The following is a 19,901-nucleotide window of genomic DNA, read 5'->3' as shown; positions in this document are numbered from 1 at the left end:
AATACTGCGATACTAATTGTCAAATCAAAATTGTCTTCTTTAAACTAAAATGAAAATCATTTGAGAACAATTTTAAACAATATAAGTAAAACATTCAGACAATTTTTATAAACATTTAACAAATTGTTACTTTAACCCTAAAAAGTTTAAAAATAAGAATATCTAATACGAACAAAACTTAACCAATTTTACCTCTTTGCATTGCACTAATTTAGAGTGTACAACCAGATCACTTTTTAAACTTTAGTTAGAAGATTTGATGCGAAACTCTTTATATAGCATTTTAAAAATGACGTCCATTATTCTAATACGATTCTAAATGAAAAAACTGATTCATGACTAATACTTGATACTTTAAACATGGCCTCTAAATTCTTTTGACTTCAGTTGAGTGTGTTCTTGCGAATATATTTCAATTTGCAGGTGTCACACTTTCGCGAACATGATTAAACACTCTAATTTGCAGAAAAAGTTCAGCATTTCTCTATTTGATTAAAATGTACCTAAATTTGAACCCCTTCCCATTAATTACCAAGCTTAGTATTCAAATAACTGTAGTCATTATATTCTCATTAAGCAATAATACAGATAATGATTAGCAGTTTTTTTAATCAAGGGGGGTGGGGATTTTAACTGCCCGTATGGAAAATTGATGTTAAAAGATCAAGGTGTTTTGGAGTAAATGATTTAAATATGATGGTCGACTGGTTTCAATATTAAGAAATATAGTAAATGTAAATATAAAGCTTTAAAGATATCCATATTCAATTCATATCTAAATTATTAATCTAGAATATTTATATTAAATTTGTGTACATCTTTTATATTTTATATTTTATCATTTATATTTACAAAAGTCTACAATATTACGTTGTAAATGTTCCCAAAAAGATTTTTAAAATGGGAAAGGCCTGTGTTTTAATATGACTATGAACAGTTGTCAAAAAGAGACTGTATATTACCAAGTAAAATTTTGAAATCATTCTTGCCGACCATACAGAACAAACAACACAAATGTTAAAAAAAATTCTTGGCGGTCAAACTAAAAGGTCGTGATGTTAATAACCAGATTTAAGAATTAGTGCCCAAAATAATTAGATCAAATTATTCCTGTTGAACTTTGGTGTTGGTATTATACTAATATTGTCTATTCAATATCAATGGAAAACATAACATTAAACTTTAGAGATTTTCCCTTTTAGAAAATAGGGTTTACCTCCAGTTATTTTGTAATGCCTTTATAAAAGAAGAGCATCATAAAGTGCCTTCTTCCTCCTGTTTTAAAAGTCTGATCAAATTCAAATTTTTTAAAAGTAATTATATGTCTATCTATTAAAGTAGTAGGATGTATATGAGTCTGTTTATTTCATATGATTAACGTGGCTCGACTCTCAATTTGTTTTAGCTTTAAGTGTTCTAATAAATGTTCTAATGTTTTTGTATTTTCACAAATGTTTTTTCCTTTTCCAAAGGCATAAGTTTTGAAAAAACTAACATTACTTTTTATGCTATAAATGAATTTATGAAGGGTGTATTGATCTACCTACTCTACAAATAAAATACTCTACTAAAACTTGTCTGGACCAATACCAAGTTACTTTAAAAATCATTTAACCAGCTTACGAGATCTTATAAGCCAAACAAAACATTAATAATCATTTCCATTTTCTAAATTTAGCGTCGTCCGAAATAACAGAAAATTACACAGAACCCCAGTTATACAGGGATACACCAACAGAAGATTAATTAGTAATACTCAAAATATGTTAAAATTGTGAAATAATTTCTAAACAAAACATTATATTAAGATAATTTGTTTTCAAAGCTATAAAAACATCCTTTTACATAAAGTAGTAAGATTTTTTTTGTATGTAGCTTACCGATTGTGTTATCCATTTTAAAGTCGCTTTACATATGTCCAGGGGTGGTTTTATGCTATTTTTTTTTTAAGTTTTAGTCTTTTTCTGTTCTTTCCTACTATTTTAAATACAGATCCCCTAGATGCCAGGGGTAAAGCCGCTTGTTTGTGATAAAGGCTTTAGTAAAATCGTGATTAATTGTTCTTGACTTCAACGAAGCATAGAAAGCTATCGTAAAAGTATGTATAGCATTTTATTCTATACACAATTTTCAATAAACTCAATAAAACTAGCATATAAGCCCCTAGCCTCTAGTGGCTCTGTATTGAATGTTAAAGAATGGATAGAAAAATATCTTAAAACCTTTCGAAGACTTAAATCTAAAATAAAAAATAGAGTAAAACCATCACAGATCTTACGTAAAACGGAGAACTCAATCGGTTCAGCGGTAAATGCAAAAAAAAACTTGCATCTTTAAAACCATTTATGAATTACAAAAAATTTGCTTTGGCTAATACCCATAAATCCTGGAAATGTTGCAAATTAATGTTAATTGCCCGGCCATAGGCTTAAAAAATCTCACAAATTTCCGAAATACTTAATATGTACCCCTCAAAATATATATAAGTTGCATGTCATATTAATTTTATAATATAAATTTGGATTAAAGCAAAAAAAAACTATAAATCTTGCTTTAATAAATAAAATAATCTAGTTACAATAAATCTAGTCTTAAATAGGTATACCTTTCACCAATAACTTGCAAGATAGGAATACTCAAATTTAATATAATTTCAATAATCGTATCCAAAATTTTAAACCCATAAAAATTTTATTTTTAATTTACTTATCAGCTCTCTTATAAAACTGTCAATCTACAATCTACTTATTTTAAATAGTAGATAGATGGGAGGGGGGGGAGGGGGGAGTTGGTAAAAATTATTATAAGAGGATGTTGCTAAAGTTCTAAACAGAGTATAGTGATTAAAAAGATTTGTGGCTTGCAGTATTTCATGGAAAAAAGAGGTTCAAAAAGCTATATAACAAAAATATTTAGGTTGAAATCAATTGTGAATTCAATGCCACATAATCAGAATTTAGAAAAAAGTTCGTCTGTAAATTTGTAAAACGAGGCAAAGTCAAAGAAGAAACTCAATACTGAAATATGCTATCATTTTTTAGGAAATTTGGTGCAGTGATCTAAAGGGATAAGACAATGGCTGATAAATTGATGTACATTCCCAATGATGATGCATAAAAATAACCGTTCTGAATATTAAAATTGGTGGTTGAATCGTTTAAACACTTAACTTAAAAAACTAACCAATCAAAATTCAACAAAAGTCCCCAATGTTGTTAAGCAAACGAATAAGAAAACGTTATAACAAAAACTTTAGAGAATAGTGTAATAAACAGCCCATTAACACCTCCCTCCCAAAATAACAATTATAATAATTTAAGTTTTAATCATTTCCTATTCCTTTTTTCCCTGATGATATTTTGCAGCAAAAAATGGTAATCCTATTAATTTTCCAACCCCTCTTTTATATTCATAATTAATTCCAAATTAGTTTATTCTTCAACAAAGTTTAACATTTTAAGGATTTTTAAGGTTTTAATAAAATCTTAACTGTATTTTAATGTATAAGAATCTAAATAAAACTAAACAGATCTCAAAAAGAATCGACGTTGTATCATAATCAATTATTGTTTAATTTAAGTGCAGTTTCATAAAAAAAATTATTGGCATGCCAAAAAATCTAAATTTTTCAATACTTATTAATGCATAAAAAGTTACATCTATCTTTAAACTTCAAAGAAAGTATCTTTTAGCCATCAAACGTTTAAATTTTTTGCTTTAAAAACGTCTTTTCAAAAATGCAACTAATTAAAAATAGAGAAATAATTGATGGAAAGCTAAGCAATTAGTTGTATTTAAATAATGTCATTTTTGAACAATAAATGTATAACCAGGACAAATGCCTGGCTAAAGTGGTGAGGACCTTTTTAGTCTGCTAGCAAATTGCTTTCAGCTTTTTGTAGTGACTTGGCTGTGTTTAGCTATTAATACTATTTTGCTATATTGTAAGGAAACCATTTAATAAAAATGATGGCATCTCTATGCAAAACTATCATCTAACCATAATATTTCAATACATCAATACTGTTCCACATTTTTATAGTGTTCTTGCAAAAAAAAGAAACTATTTTTAAATGTTTTTTTTTTTGATCAAGTACTTTAATCCAGGGAGTAAAGGGACTTTGTTTATTTCACTAGATTACAAAGTTTTAAAATGAGATATTCTTATTCATTGGCTCAACAACTTGGAGACCTTTATTGAATTTTTATTGCTTGGTTTAGTAATTTGTGTCAAAACGTTTCAATCACTAATTGTAATCTACAGATGAGGCAATTTTTTGTATTTTCATTTGTGATGTACATCAATTTATCGGCCATTGTTTTATCCCTTTAGATCCCTGAGGCAAATATGTTAATTTAATACAACTCAATGTGGCTACGGCTGTTGATACTTCGGATAATCTGCTACAAAGTATAGTCACCAACATCTGTCCGTCCATCCATCAAGTATCAGAAACTTCAAAACACCCAGCAGGAAAATTTTTATGCACCCAAATCGGGTGACAGGAATGTTCGGATAGGTAAAATATTATGGGTGAATGAATTGTGTTCAATGAATATCCCGTATGTGCTAAATTTCTTGGGTTGAATCCCGTGTTGGCTGAATTCCAATGAAACTCAGAAGTATTTAAATCGGTTATTATCGCGTTAAGCTATTGTCTCTTTATCAAGAAAGTTCTTTATTTGAAGACTTTTCATTTCCTACATGTCTTTTTACAGAACTTGCTTAGGAAAAAAATGTGATCCTTTTATCCCTGGCTTACTTATCCAATATTTCAAATATAGTGACTTATGAAAAAATCTTCACTTCAATATCAAAATGAAAACTCATATAAATAGTAAGTAGCTGGCGATGTATGTCTGTATCAATGTAGGATCTGAACTACCTTTTTTGATATTTGGTAAACCTTTTTGAATTAAAACTATAATTTTATGTGTTTCTTTAGGATAGGCTATATAATAAAGATTTAATTAAATTAAATATTATAAGAAAATTAACTACAAAGCAGCTTTACTCCTGGTAGAATAATTGATGATTTGAATCTTAAAATGAGTTTCAATGTTGCGTTTTGGCAAAACAAAATAAGGAGAGAGAAAAGTAGTGATGTTATAAAAAGGGGCATTGTAAGGGGGGTTAAGTGTTTCTATAGAACAAAGTGTAACGCTAAAAAGTAAACTACTGCTGCTATGTTAGGCTTTTGACAATAAAATCAAGGTCTAACATCATAGTGAACAGATAGAACTGAATCAGCTTATAGTGTATAATAATAATGACGTCATACAATATAAATGACTTATGATAGGCCAGTATATATTTACCATTGGTCAATATAAATGCCTACTGGCCTATCATTGGTCATTTGTATTCTAGGATTTCATTTTTATTTGGCACCACAAGCTGCTTGGATATAACTTATAGTCAAAGATCTTGAATTAAAGTCTAATGTAGTTAGATTTATTTGACGAAATTTAGCTTGTTTTATATTTAAATCTCAATTTAGCTAATATGTAATGTTTATTTGTAGTAATGTGCGAATACTGCGAAATTTATGGTTGCGAATAGAAATTGCGTGCAAGAGTTGCGTAATGCACTGTGTTCCAGAAAAGCCAAAAAATGACAAAAAATCATAGAGAGTGTATATTTTAAAATTTTGATAAAATTTTATTTAAATAGCAATAAGTATCCATATATCTTTCAATATAATGGCGAAATTTTAATAATCTCCATCCTGGCTGGCACAGGATGCCAGCAAACCTGGCAGGGTCATACAGGTAAAGAGTAAAAATATTTTGTTTGCCTTAAACTAAGCATTTTAAGTTACCAAATACTAAAATATCCTATACTAGTACATACCAATATGAAATTTAAGTGTTTAAGTCAATTTCAGGGTCCAGGTATGATCCTGCAGGTCCTGGTCCATCAGAAATCTTTAAACAGCTCTTGAGACCGCAATTTTTGACCTATAGACTTCAAATTTTAAACATAAGCTTTTCTAACAAGCATGCATGACCTACTGAAATTATATGAAAATTTGCCACCGTTTTCCCGCCGATCGCCGCCGCCGAAATATATATTTTGAGATTTCTAATCTAAAGTTTACATACAGATGAGCCTATTTCTTATTTATTTTCTGTGTGTATATGTAGGGAGGGAGGGGACAATGGGCTGTTAATTATAATAGTCCCCAAATTCACAAAATAGCGTTTTCTTATTTGTTGGCATAACAATTTGTTGGACTTTTATTGAATTTTGATTGGTTGGTTTATTAGTTGAGTGTCCAAACGTTTCAATCACTAATTGTAATTTATAGAAGGGGCAATTTTGTGTATTAGCATTTGGAATGTACATTAATTTCTCGGCTATTGTCTAATCCCTATAAATCTCTGATATGAAAGACTTTCATTTTATTTTCAATTTACTTGAAAGGAAGCAATTTCTATCTTAAGCAATACAAATTCTACTTGTCTTTTTTAATAAGTATGAAAGCACCTTTGGAAAAAGGTTGCTTAATAAAAGGGTGAAGGGAGTAAATAATGCTAACGAATTAAATAAGAATATATATTTGAACTAGGAAACCACATAAAATTTTTTTAACTTCTAGCTTTGATGGGTTCAGATGTGGATGTAAGTTGGGCGTTGCCCCCCCCCCCCCCCCCCACTCTCCCCCCAATAAAAAGGTAAAATGGTTCATATAAGAGCCTAGACATTTAGGGATTATCTTTATTTAAAACTTTTCTCTACCTTTAGTTTAATTGAATATGTGTTGGAAATAAGTAGAAAAATAAATTACTTTTATACCTAAAAAAATTGTTATTTTATGATAGACCCAGTATCTTTAGGGCTTATAAAAACAAACTTCGCATAGCTTCGCATACACAGGGTAAAGTTCTCTGATATTATACATACATCTAATATCACCATGTAAGAGGATTTGCTTGGACTTTTTTGGTCTTAAAAGATCTGGAACCAAACGTAAAATTTTCATTAGAAGAAAATTGTCTATTTTACAGAAATCAAGTATGCTAAGAAAACCATCTACAATTACAACAAAAAATGGAGATTTGACTTCTTTTAAAGGCTAAACTTATGAATTATTACATACTGATTCCAAAAATATATAATACTTAAAAATAGCTTTAAAAATAAAGGGTCCACGATGATTTGAAATGTAGTTTAGTTGACCTTAAAAATAGTTGTTTACAATGATGAAAAGGAACTTAATTCCATACCTCTGGTATAACTACACATAAAATTCTTATTTTTCATAGTAAAAAGCTAATTCTTTCGGCTTTATTTCCAAAAACTTGTGTATATTACCAAACAATTGTTTAAAAGTTTATTTTCCAAAATGTAAAAAACGATTTTTTGTCACCCGTGGAACATAGTGTAATGTTCACTTTGCATGTACTACGGTGGGACTAGAGTAGTTGGGGGTGTGTCTGTGTGTTGCTTTAGATCCCTAGAAGGGCTGTAATAATAAAATAAGAGGTAAAACAAATCAAAATTCTCCAAAAATGTTAAGCCAACGAATAAAAAACTTTATTATAAAACTTTGGAGATTAGTGTAATAATCAGCCCATTGTCCTCTTTCTCTCTCTCTCTCTCTCTCTCTGAGTATTGATACAATTTGAAAAAAAAGAAAGAACACATGATTGAAGTTGATAGTAAAATAAAATTTTTTTAACTCCAATATAGCCACTTAATATATTATTATATAATAGTTTTATAGAACCATGTAAATAAATTTATTTTCAAAGCCAAACCCTTATATTGAAATGTTTATTAAAAACTGCAGAAAAAAATCAAAGGTATTTCCTTTTCAGCTATTAAAAAAGTATAACTTCTATGATAAAAAACATCATTTAATTGTTTATTTTGATAACAATATGCATTATATGTTAAAACAAATGCAAAATAATCTATGAAGATTCTCTTTGCCAATATGCATTTAATATGTAATTCACCTTGACCGACCATTTGTCTGTCCCGTTTCAATATGAAAAGTGCAAAAGGTTTTCATGTTAACATTACTAATATAAATGACCTACTATGTAACTAACTTTGTCCGTCTGTCTCCATATTGTTCTTATCTATTTATGGATGTTGCTATCCTTGTTTTACAATTTTTCATTTATCGACATCGTGATGAAACATCGCTATTAACTTAAAGAAAACTTTACATGATTGTAAAAACGCTCTAAAAGTTACTATCTGAATATGAAAGTAGTATAAAAACAATGGCAATTAAATTGGGATTTATGCTTTTATATTTAGACAAGGGGCTTTCTTTAATGGGCATTTCTTAATGGTTTTATATAGAAGCGCAGCTAGCTACTGTATTTACCCTTTATGTACAACTGTATACACTTAAGTTAAAAGTGTGTTTATGAAAAACCCTCCAAATATACTTCTATTCACAGATGTGATACTTAAGAATGTACTGTTAATTTACTAAATGCACATAAACTGGATGTAGCTAAATATTTTCTCTGTATTACTGTATTAAAGTGTAATGTTCTTTTTCATCTAATATCGTTTTGCGCTTCTTTTGGATATATTTATTCTTGTTAAATATTAAATAGGTCTTAATACATGTTTTTATTCAATTCAAAGTTTAATTATTACAAACCTAGAAATTGGTGAAATGATAAAAAAAATTTTTGTGTTTTAAATGATTATCTATGAAAATGATAAAATAGATGGAAATTATTCTTTTAATCAGTTGAATCAAAATTCCTATCTAATATACAACATTACAACTCCATTAAAATCATATAAAAATTATCATTATATCATTCTCCATTATTTATGTATTGCTTCTTAAAGATTTATCAAGTTTTTTCAAAAACAATAATAATCAAATTTTTAACTAGCGCTGTAGAATAGCTTAAAGACATATTTCCGCAGAAAATAAAATTAAAAATTATAAGATTAAATCTAGTTTTGTGAGCCCAAAGGGCCAAATTCCCTAGCTAACAAAATTGGTATTGAATTTTTATGTTTATTTTAATATTCGTGGAAAATTGTTTGTAATACAATGCTATACATGATTTTTCAGTATGGCTTAGAAAGAGAGAAAAAACAAGTAAATATTGGCTGCGTAGATGATGTAATTATAGAAAAGCAATGTTCTCAATGTTTAATAATTGATTGCTATTCAAATGCAAAAAGGACTCACCCTAATAATAATTAAGCCAACAATTCAGAAAATATTGTTTTCAGTCTTTAAAAAGTTCAAAAAATTCTTTTAAACATTTTTTCTAGAATTAATTGATTTGTAAATCTGAAAAGGGATGATTATTCTAAAGAAAAACAAATTTACCTCCATCATTTCCTCAAGTAAAATTATTTATAATTAGGGTATCTGTTTCAATGTATAAAGATTAAGGGGATTGAAAAATAGTCGAATGCTTTACCTGGACCTATGTAAAGCTTCATAAAAATATAGAACTTAATCGGTTTAGTAGTTTTTAAAATTTAAATCTAAAGCTTCAGACAAAAAAAATATCACTACTCTAAATAATAGGATTAAATCTATTTATTAGTTTTACTAGAGCTAAAGTCGGTGACAAAATAGTTTCCATTGTTATAAAAATCCCCCCCCCCCCCCTAGAACTAAATGCATTAATGATAAATTATTTTGAATCGTCATCAATATGTATCTGTCAAACTTCAAACAAGGAACATAATTTTCATAGAAGTAATAAGAAAAAATAAAGGAATTAAATAAACCATTAGGCAAAACTGCTTCTATTAAGAAATTGTATAACAGATATACATATATATTTATGAGGTTATTTATCCTAAAGTGTTTTGGCTAATGTTGAAAAAATTAAAGAAAGTATTTTTAGATAGTAAAATAAAAGCAGGATTGATAATTAACATCCTTATCTAAAAGTAACAGGATCTCTATCTGTCTGTCTGTTTGTCTTTACCAAAGGATCTCGCGAAACACTGAACCTATAAACCCAATAAAAATAGGGGGGGGGGGGGTGGTCGACTCTCCTCCCAAAAGGCCTTTTGGAGTGTAGCCGCTATTCCTTATAATAAAGTAACAGGATGTCTGTTTGTGTGTACCGAAGGATCTCGCGAACTGCTGAACCGATCGGGCTATCCTTAACAGGGTAGCTTCTAATAGGTCCCGGGAAGTAACTATTTTGGAGGAGGGTACCACCACCCTCCCAAGAGAAATCACATTAAATTCAAAATAATTTTACGTATAGAGACCAGGGATAAGGGATAGGAAACCTGGCCATTAATTAGGTCCCGGCCTAGATTCTAAAGGGATATTGCAACTATTACAAATTCCTATCAAACTGGCGGACGCACCCAAGTAGCTATCGCTGTAAACCAATAAGAATCGGCCTGTTTTTAACAACCAATCACCAATTGGCGGAAATTTTAGAAGCAGACAATTCTAGAAAAAATAATGATTTCGTCTGCTACTAAAAAATAAATATAAATGGTGTTAGATCACATTAGCTTAATTATTAAATCTGCTTAGAGTTAAACATTAAAAAAGAGCCATATAGAAAAAACAAAAATAACGGGATTATTTTTTGGAAAGAAGGTAGCTACGAATTTTCATTTGGTAGTATATAAATTAGATGTTGTATTTTGAATTTTAAAAATTTAATACGGAATTGATACAACACCTTAACCCTAATATATGTACAATACAACACAGTACAAATCTATCTCTACATAATAGTATCCAAAGAACTTGATAGAATGTTACCCAAGTGCATATTAATTTATTTATTTTGAATTTTAATTAGCAATTAAATTTTCAAATAAAATTTTTACTCATTAATAAAAATGCAAGTAATACAAACTAAAATCTGTTTGAGGGAAACCCAACGATAGCTTTCTGACAGTTCAAATTACCAAAGTAAAAGGTAAAAAAAATTTGGGAGAGAAAAAACTTCATTTTAACAAAAGCCATTAATATATAGGTTTATAAAAAGTTATGTTTTTTACTTTAAACTAGCTACCTGAATTTGATTCTATACTGTATCTACACACACACACAGCTTTTTCATTAGCGTTTTATACGAACCACTGCGCCATCCCAAAACTGGTTTATTAGGCTAGAAATAGGCCTAGGCTTGAAATAGGCCTGAAATAATATTTTCCTACGTTTCCCATCCCTTATCCCTGATAGAGACTTGAACGCAATATAGACAGGTAATGTACTATTTTTTTTAAAATCATTTAAAGTGCCACTAGGGGCGTAGCCGCTAGTATGTACATAAAGAAGTAAAGAAAGGAAAAGAAAAGTTTGAAAATATAAAGAATTTTAGAGATGTTACGCGCTACTATAAGTTGTCTACTGTTCTAAATGAAGAAATGGTTTAATTAAAACTCAAATCATTGTTACAAATTATTCAAAATTTTGATTGCTGTAAATGAATTCAACATAATAAAACAAGAATGACTTTATATAAAAGGTTCTTAATAATTGTTTATCGCATCGTATTATAGACAGTTCAGTGGTAACAGAAGTGGCGTTAATTTTATGATTCATGAGATTTCAGTATGGCTAGGACCTAGTTCTAGTCCAGCAGATATTAATCGGTTTCGAAATTAATATGTGAGATATAAAACAAATGCACGCAAGTAAGTAAAATTTTCATAGAATTCTCCATAAAAGTTTTTGACAAGTTTAAAGTCTTTTATTAAAGCCGAAAAATGTCCTTCAGTGTAATGAAGTATTATAACTAGCGTCTTCGCCCCTAGCCTCTAGGGGCTTTGCCCTAAGAGGTGATCAAAACAAAAAATTTTGGCGAAATTCGTAAAAGGACCAAAGAAATCTTCAGCAGTGGAATCCGATCGGTTCAGTGGTTACCGAGATCTTACGGGACGGACAGACGGACAGACAGACGGACGGACAGACATCATCCTACTTTATGTTATAGATTATTAATTAGAATCTTTAATAATCTCGTGCTATTGAATACAACTGACAGATGGAAAATAAGAAATGTTGAAAAGAGTCGTTTTAGAAGCTGTCCTGATTTTTAAATAAAAATCTGTAGATCAGTTGTATAACCTAGCCTGTTAATCTTTGGTGCTTTTATTTTATCGACAAAAAATATAACGTCGTGTTTAATGTTATGTGGACAAACATCGTGGACAGACATACTCTTATATCCAAGGAGGAAGTGGACCTTGGGCTGTTTATTACACTTGTCCCCAAAGTTTTATAATAACATTTTCTTATTTGTTGGACTTTGGGGACTGTTATTAAAATTTTATTGGTTGGATCATTAAGTTAAGTGTTCAAACGTTTCAACCACTAACTGAAATCTACAGAAGGGGTATTTTAGGTATCATAATTGATGGGATGTACTACATCATTGTCTTATTCCTTTAGATCCCTGTTTTTTACCATCCATATTCTTAAAAGTATGAAAGTAAATTGTATGTAAACATGATGTATCTCAGTCCAACAGGGGCTATTGTTTGTCGTGCTGGCCTGATTGTTAAATGAAATTGCAAAGCTGTACAACAAAATTGAGTTTAGCCCAATACACGGTGTGCCTACAAATCAATAATTAAATATTCAATGATAGTCAATCTTTTTTTATGAACAGCATAACTTTTTGCCTTTAAAACCTTAGAATCCTCTAACATGTTGTCTCTAACTACTAATAGAAACTTATAGGGAACATGAAACGCAATTCTAATGATGATAACATTTGTTTTTCAGTATGGCTTCGAAACCGATAATTATCCGGCAGATTAGAACCGATGCTAAGCCATACTGAAAAACCATGTAAAGCATCATATTACAAACAATTAAAATCATAAAATTGAAACCAGTTTTGATAGCCCGTGCCATCGGGGCTAACAAAACTAGCTTTAATCTTATAATTGTACTTAATATCCACAGAAAGCTGTTTTTAATACGATGTTTTAAATAACTACTACCATAATAGTATTTGTGATTATTTAGCTGTTTTGTAATATCTTTTATGCATAATATCTCTTATTGAATTTAGTTAAAATCATGCTCTTGATAAAAAAATTTTAATGTTAAACAATATCATAAATTAATAACAAGGATCTCTAAAGTTTGCCTGTTTAAAAAACTAATTGTATATCATTTTATTTTTAGAGAGATATATTGTAACAAGGATGACAGAATTCATTAAGCAAAGACAATCATACAAACAAACAATTATTGAATAACAACGCATATTAAATATAGAAAGAAACTATTTGAAAATTATTCAGAAATAGATTTGGTACTTTAATATTTACTAGAGACGAAAAAATAGCTTACCTAAAATAGAGGACCCTATCTGCTCAAAAATTATTAAGATCTTAGGCTTCTAACAAAAAAACCTTACTTTTGTCTATTTAAAGATTCCCTTTAAACACCTCCCCCTTTCTATATAAAGATGCTAATTCCCCCCCAACCCCAAGAGGATATAGGCAGTAAAAAACCCCGCAGGGGGCACAATTTTCTAACACTTCTTTCTCATTTAGTCTTTAAAAAGGATTCAAAATGCATGGACATATATCTTTTTTAACTCTTATTTTATACATCTTAATTGGAACTGATGATCTATTTTTATAGAGAAACATATGTATTCCACCAATAAATAGTTAAAAAATTAAATGTGTTTATACACATAATAATACTTTAAATAATAGGATATTTGTGAAATAGCTAAAATGCTAATTTTTGAAATTGGAGTACCTACCACTTAAAATCTAAATTAAGATATAATTAAACATTATACTTAACTGTCCTAGGAATCACTTTTTTCAAAAATTCAAAATTACAATTCATCTTTTCTATGTAAAATAATTATACCCTGACATAATCTTATTATCCTGCCATTCCACATAGGGGCAACAAGGGGCAACAATTCACCACCCCCAAATCAAGTTTTAAACATTCTATGAGTATTATCATACCCAATGTACATCAGATTTCAAAGGAATCGTAAAAATACGCTTTTTAAGTAAGCATTCTAATGCATGGAAGTCAAGAAATGCAAAAATTTTCTTACAGAAAAAGGCATACTTTTTGTGTTTCACCAACTATTTTAAAAGTATTATAAAATCTCTTAGAATTAACGTAATTAGACAAAATAACTTCTGATGAGTCATGCATTACATATATTTTGACAGTATAAAAGAAAAAAACACAAATTGAAGAAATTAGTCTTAAATAATTCTAGTTGAAGTCAAGATTTTAGTTTTTATTTGTTTGTTTTTTAATCAACATTTCAGAAGACAGTAAGAGGAAACATGTTTTCACTGGTTGCCACCGACTAAAAATACGATATTTGATTACCCAAAGACATATCATAATCGCCTGTACTGGTCTCATTTACCCCCCCGCGCCCCCGTAGGGGTTTTTAGCCCGTTTTCTGAACGTGGGTGAACGAAAAGCTTGTAAGAAAAGGCGTTTAAATGCGCTTTTAAAGTCAAAACTTAAGATATAATTCAAATAAATAAAAGACACAGAAACATAGACATATTGGGAAATATTTATTCTGACTTAGAATTAAAGTTAATAATAAATATTTTCAAGTTCTATTGCTCTAAATGATGGGGGGGAGAGGGGGGGGGGCTAAACCTAAATCTAAACCTCTTTATGTTTGATGTTTTAATGTAACTAAATAATCGTTTCTATAGATTATTACAAATATCAGGGATCTAAAGGGATAAGACAAAGGTCAATAAATTGTTGTACATCCCCAATGATAATACACAAAATTACCCCTTTTGTAGATTAAAGTTAGTAGTTAAAACGTTTGAACACACAACTGTAAAACTTTGGGGACTAGTGTTATAAACAACCCAATGTCCCCTACCTCACTGCGAAAAGGTAAAGTTAATATGCAAATAACGTGAGGTTCTTATAATCATTCTAAATTTGAATTAGCAAGTAGTCTATCTGTCTGTCTATTGGTAATGCTTTGTTTTTAAATTATGTAGTTACAGGGTATTCATGTTTAAAGTCAGCAGTTTTATTTAGAAAGGGAGGGGACTGTTAATTACACTAGTCCCCAAACTTCAAAGTTTTATAATAACGTTTTTATATTCGTTAGCATAAGAACTTCAGGAAATTTAATTGATTTTTTATTGGTTGGTTCATTAAGTGTTGTTGATGAGTGTCAACACTTTTCAACCACTAATTGTCATCTACAGACAAATAATTTTGTAATATAATTTATTAAATATGTATTTATGGCGTTGCTACAAAAGACCAACTCTACAAAAGACCAACGCCTACAAAAGACCAACTAGTCGGTTCTACAAAAGACCAACGCCTACAAAAGACCAACTCTACAAAAGACCAATGCCTACAAAAGACCAACGACTACAAAAAATCGTAGAGCTGGAAGGTCTATAGCTGCAACTGGTGTAGCATCATATTTGTATTTATCAAATTAATAAATATAATGAATATAATGTATGCTTTAAATAGATTTTAAGCGACACAATTACAAGAAAAAAATTGTAATTATTTTTTTGTATCAATGTAATCAAATAATGGCTTGAAAATCTTCTAAATTTTAAAGAAAAAATCTTCCAATTTTAATGATATCCAATATGGCGATTAAAACACAAGGACAAAATTCAAAACCGAAATTTCTTTCTTGAATAACTTTGTCCACAGGCTGAATTTTAAAATTCCGTCCGACAGTTTGTCCAAAGTCTGTGTTTGCTACGCAACGGAATAGTTTCGAACCCGATACAACCTTGCTTTTAAAAAATTGACCCTTTTGTAGTTGTTGGTCTTATGTTGGTGTTGGTCTTTTGTAGGCGTTGGTCTTTTGTAGGCGTTGGTCTTTTGTAGGCGTTGGTCTTTTGTAGAGTTGGTCTTTTGTAGGCGTTTGTCTTTTGTAGAGTTGGTCTTTTGTAGGCGTTGGTCTTTTGTAGAGTTGGTCTTTTGTAGCAACGCCGTATTTATTAAATAAGTATCAATATTGGGGATGTACTTATTAATCGGTTATTGTTTTGTTCCTTAGATCCCTAGGTGTTAATATATAATACAAAGTAGCTTGATGTCTGTTTGTCTGTCCGCCCATCCCTTAAGATCTCGCTAACCACTAAACTGATTGAATTCTACTCTTCAGGGAATATATCTACTGGTCCTGTGGTTGTTTAAAGATCTTTTTCAAAAATAAAAATCCCCCTCAATTTTTTCATATTTCTATAATTAGGGTCGGTCCGTCCGTACGTCTGGTACAGTTAGCTTTTTTACTTAACTTAAACAGGCTAGAATTGTCCTATCGATCTCAAACTTTTCATGCTGATTTCTACAACAGTTAGGTACGACTTAGAAAGCACAGCAACTCTATAATCGTTACCAGAAAGTCCGTACATCCATTTATAACAAGCTGATTTTTACTTTTTTGACAACAAATAATGGTTTTGAATGTTAAAAATATCATATTCATCTGATTTTTGAATACTGATTCCTATTTCAATAACGTCTATTGTTATAAGCGAAGCATCTCTATAATCAAGTCCTAAAAACGTCAGTATGTACTTAAACAGTAACATGTATTTAATCAGTTTTAATTACAATTTTGTATAGACATGCATTAATATTCAGTTCTGACACTTCACAAGTGTTAATGTTCGTTTGTCCTTCCATTTCAGAGCTTCGCTTCTTTCATGGATGTTGTCATCCTTGTTTAATTACATCTTGGGGCAAATCCCCTAGAGGCTAGGGGCGAAGCCGCTAGTATACATATAAACAGTAAACAAGAATCAAAATATCATTATAAATATAGATATTAGTTAAAAAAATTATGTTAATCATGCCCACATTTATAATGGATTTATTAAACATAAAAATAAAGTGAAACTTGTAGCTTGCTAAAATAAGGATCCCCATCCACCATCCCCTCTCCTCCTACTGAAATGAATTCCATGACCCCAAATTTGACACTTTGAACACTAAAATCGGACTACAATTAACCTAGTTACACTTTAAAGGGCCAAAAAAGCTAGTGATAGGGTAGCTGCGCTACTAAAAAATTCTCATATTGCTATGATAACCAAAACCCCTAATTAGACATTTTAAACACGAAATTCAAGATAGTTGATGGATAGATAGATGGATAGATAGATGGATAGGTAGATGAATAGATAGATGGATAGATAGATGGATAAGTAAATGGATAGACAGATGGATAGATGGATGGATAGATAGAGGGATAGATTGATGGATGGATAAATTGATAGTTGATGGATAAAGAGATGAATAGTTGATGGATAGATAGATGGATCGATATATAGATGGATAGAGAGATGGATAGAGAGATGGATAGATAGATGGATAGATAGATGGATAGATAGATGGATAGATAGATGGATAGATAGATGGATAGATAGATGGATAGATAGATGGATAGATAGATGGATAGATAGATGGATAGATAGATGGATAGATAGATGGATAGATAGATGGATAGACAGATGGATAGATATATGGATAGATAGATGGATAGATTGATGGATAGATAGATGGATAGATTGATGGATAGATAGATGGATAGGGTAAGGGGGGACTATTTTCGGGAGGGGTTAATCTGGTAATTTTCTATCTACCTTCATAATAATAGGTAGATGAATAGATATATGGATAGATAGATGGATAAGTAAATGGATAGACAGATAGATAGATGGATAAGTAAATGGATAGACAGATAGATAGATGGATGGGTAGATAGAGGGATAGATTGATGGATGGATAAATTGATAGTTGATGGATAAAGAGATAAATAGTTGTTGGATAGATAGATGGATCGATATATAGATGGATAGACAGATGGATAGATAGATGGATAGATAGATAGATAGATAGATAGATGGATAGATAGACGGATAGATAGATGGATAGATAGATGGATAGATAGATGGATAGATATATGGATAGATAGATAAATAGATTGATGGATAGATAGATGGATAGGGTAAGGGGGGGCTATTTTCGGGAGGGGTTAATCTGGTAATTCTCTATCTACCTTCATAAAATGACCTTTATCTCCATGTTCCTTTCAAATGACAGAAAAAAACATAAAAGCAAATTTGTTTGTTGTTAAATTACCTACAAAAAAGTATAAAATGAAATTTTTGTGAGATGAATTTTAAGGGTACTAAATAATTAAATCCCCTTTTTGGTTGATTTGCCCCAATGTGCATTCTAAAATAATCTACCCGTAAAAAAATGTGCTAGTTTATTTATGATTTTGTTTGCTATATATGGGCAGAAATATTTAGTTTAAGTGGGGGGATTAGCACATACTTTGCAAAAGTGTGTCGACGTAACAACAAATATTTTCTAAATCTAATAATATCCGCTGGATTAGAACCGGTTTTCAGCCATACTGAAAATCATGTATAGCATCGTATTACAGAAATTTTCCACGAATATTAAATTAATACCAGTTTTATTAGTCCGCAACTTCGGCCCCTCGGGAGTAACAAATCTGGTCTTGATTCAATATCCGTGGAAAGCTGTCTATAAAACGATGCGATAAATAACTATTCCTTCACTCCACATCACATTACTTCACATTCCTGGACTTCTTCCCCTTTCTTTTAAATTTCCTCCTCATTCCCTTCTCTTTTCCTTCCATTTCAATGCACTACCCATTCACTGCAACATATAAACATTTTTTCAAAAGTAGAACTCTGTATACTAAGACTAAGAGTTTGACGGGGTAATGTCTTAATCAAACTTCGCAGCTATTGACGTATTTATCCTTGATTTTATTTTCTATTTCTGATTCCTGGTATTATGAAGAAATATAAACAAACTTAAGTAATAACATAAACAATTTTGACTTTTTTCAGATGTCTAATCCGTTCCAATATAGAAATTTGGCTGGTCTTCAAAAATGTAACCACAATTTTCAGAATATAAACAAAGCAATTTTCAATTAAGCAACTAAAAAAATTAAATATTCTTAAAATTGCTTGAAATAGTGCAAGATTAACAACTTTTGGTTGCGTAGTTTCTCTATAATTATATTAAGCTTTAAAATAGATAAAACGATATATTACTCATTTCACATAAATCTATCCTAATATATATAGTAGTAAGCACTTTTTGTCTGCTGGGAATTTTAACACAGAGTCCGGGATGGTTTTTGGCTATTTGTATATTAGATCTAAGTCTTTTATTAGGCTATTTTTGAGGTACTTTCCTAACCCTACGAATGTAGACCCCCTAGACCCATCCATTAATTTTTTAAAAGTTAGAATGACTAGATGTTGTCTGTGTGTTAGATCTCGCAAACCACACTGAACTGAAAGAGTTTTTCATTTTAAAATATTCTAATGATTCTAGTCATTTTTTTATTCGTTTTGGGGTAGGGTGGGTTAACCCCTGGCATGGATTTCCTCCAATGAAATTTTCTTTTACTTTTTATTCTTATTTTAAGGTGATTAGTTCTAATGGAAGAATTTATCCTTGTTTACTCCTAGCTTTAAGCTAAGAAAAAATTTACCCCAAAACAAAAGTTTACAAATTTTGAAGCTGAAAGTTACAGCCAAAGTGAAAAGTTACAGTGATTTATACAATCTTAAAAACATGCAAAGTAGAAAAAAAACCTTAAAACTTTAAAACTTGATATTTAAGCTTAAAAAATAATCTTGCTTTTAGCAAGATCTATTATAATTTCTTTAAGAAACTAAAGTTACTTTAAAATTATTTGATTTTGAGATTTTGATAATATATTATTAGAAAATAATCAATTATAGTTTATCTATCCATCTAGCATTAAAAATTTAAAAGAAAATGGCAAAAACAGGATAGAATTCTGGCTAATTTTCCATTAATGTGACATACAATATAATTCTACTATCCAAACAATACATAGGCTTTTTTAGCTTAAGAAATAAAATTAATTCATAACAA

At 30.0% G+C, this 19,901-nt stretch overlaps 1 protein-coding gene across 2 annotated transcripts in view; it reads right to left on the bottom strand.

The window, feature by feature from the left end:
- The window catches only part of LOC145312109 (uncharacterized), a 117,787-nt gene that overhangs the window by 46,864 nt on the left and 51,022 nt on the right, over positions 1 to 19,901 (bottom strand). The window lies entirely within an intron of this gene.

Source organism: Acartia tonsa, chromosome 1, assembly GCF_053477335.1.
Source record: "Acartia tonsa isolate MP-2025a chromosome 1, ASM5347733v1, whole genome shotgun sequence".
Taxonomy (NCBI): domain Eukaryota; kingdom Metazoa; phylum Arthropoda; class Copepoda; order Calanoida; family Acartiidae; genus Acartia; species Acartia tonsa.
Note: the sequence above shows the minus strand (reverse complement) of the source record. Positions and strands in the feature narration are given on the sequence as shown.